Genomic DNA, 2,245 nt, shown 5'->3' on the forward strand with positions numbered 1-2,245 from the left:
AACAGATGTCGAATAGGCAACCGATCACATCTATTACAGATAGATGCTACCATTATCCCTATTTTATAGTCAAGAAACCGAAACTGAGAAAGATTGAATAATGTTCCCAGCATTTCTCTGCTCGTAAGTGGTGAAAGCTGGGGTTTGAACTGAGGCGGTTTGACTTTATGGTGCATGTTCTTATGCACTGTACTAAATGGCTTGACCATAGCATATACTTTCCTAACTCTGAATGAGGCCTTGGAATCAGTTTAAGTGAAAGAAATAGGTAAAAAATGTTTTTGATTTTTTTTCATCTTTATTTTTTCTCTTAGAACTGCCTCTTTTTTTCCCCTAGGGCTCTGTCCTGAATGCTGCACGCTGATAGGGAATTACAGGATTCTAGAAGAGTCTATGGGAAGGGCAATGAACTTGGCCTGGGAGTGAGGGATAGCTTCCCAGAAGAAGTGAGTTATATTACCTCTACTGAGATATGAAGAGAAAGAAAGATTAACTGTATAAAATAAGTAAGTCCTGGAAATGTAATGTACATCATGCTGGCTATAGTTAATAATACTGTTATTGTATATTTAAAAGTTGCTAAGTGAGTGGATCTTAAAAGTTCTCATCGCAAGAAAAAAAATTGTAACTGTGTGGTGATGGAAGTTAAGGAGACTTATCGTGGTGATCATGTCCCAATGTAGACACATATCGAGTCATTATGTTGTGCATCTGAAACTAATATAATGTCGTCTGTAAATTATATCACAATTAAGATAAAGGATAGACAGGTGGAAAAGTGTGTGTGTGTGTGTGTGTGTGTGTGTGTGTGTGTAGGATAAAGTGTTTCAGGTAGGGGCAGCATCATACAAAAATTGGAGAATCGAGTAGAGCTGGAACACTGAAAGTAGTTGAATAATCTGTGTCAAGCTCGAAAGGTAGTGTTGTTGAGATGTAAGGCTCCAGAAGTACAAAGGAGTGAACCATTAAAGACATTATTAAGGAGTTTGAACTATATCCTGAGATCAGTGGGAGCGATTAAGAATTTTTAGCAGAAGAGAGACTTGAGCAGAGATCAAGAGCTCTCTGACTTAAGGGTGAAGAGTGGATCCCTGTAGATTTAAGGCTGTACTTAAAAGTCTACATTAAGTGGAGGAGGAAAGTCACTATCTGGTTAATTCAAGCGATTCCCTGATGGCAATACCCCAGGCCTCCTGTGGCTGACTTTTTGGTGGACTCATGAGCCGTTCTCAATTCCTTTTTCCTTTATCCACACCCCACTTTAAGAGATTGAAAAATCCAGATACTTGCTTTCCCAGCCATTCATCTGGGGGTGGTAATGTGACCCAGTTTCGCTATGGGCTTCTGGGAAAGAGTTTAACTTTTTGATAATAGGAGAGACACATTAGGAGGTTACGTGATGGCAGGAGCCACCTTTTGACCATGAAGTCTCATGCCTAAGGATGAATGCCGACATGGAGCAGAATGGAAGGGGCCTGGATCCCTGATGACCTCACAGATTCTCCAAAGGAGTGAAGCCTTGCTACCTCCAAAAGTTGTATTCAGCACTCAATAAATGTGCCTATGGTTTAAGCCAGTGTGGGTGACCTCTTCTGTTACCCACAGCAGACAGCGTCCCTATGATAGTGGCATGCATTAATCCAACACAAGAGATTTTCAATTCTCTGTTTCATTTCGACTGTGTATACACCAAGTTCTTTAAGCAAGACAAGGAAGTTTCTATAGTGCATTTATTGCACTGGCATGTTGGAAGACAGCTTTGTGAAGCTTTTGTGCCCTTTGGGATAAAATGCGCATGCGCAGTGCAGTACCTGCTCTGGCCAGCACAGAGAGGGCCTGGTGAATGCCTTCAAGCCACGACTCCGTTCCTTACTGCTCACTCTCGGCGTGGCGCTGGAAAGAAGTCTGTTTGGCCTGTGACTGAATCTGAGGCACTAAAAGCAAGAGTCTAGAGGATCATGACAATTTTTTTAAAAAGTACCTTGAAGTTTTAACAAGGCTTCATGTTTGGAGAAAAATATTACTTACAACGTGCTTTTCCTTCGAGCAATTTATAGTAATAGAAAAGTGTCCTAAAGAAAAATTAAACACAGCAGTGGAGCATGTTATATTTTTCTCAAACAGACATGGCACTTTTATTGGAATTGTAGTGAAATATATACCCATAAAAATGCTTTCCCCGCCCCCTGTCCCCACCACTTAAACATGGCTGATGGTCGTCACACATGTAGAATACCCAAGCCAA

The sequence above is a fragment of the Pteropus vampyrus genome, unplaced genomic scaffold (assembly GCF_000151845.1).
Source record: "Pteropus vampyrus isolate Shadow unplaced genomic scaffold, Pvam_2.0 Scaffold69, whole genome shotgun sequence".
Lineage (NCBI taxonomy): Eukaryota > Metazoa > Chordata > Mammalia > Chiroptera > Pteropodidae > Pteropus > Pteropus vampyrus.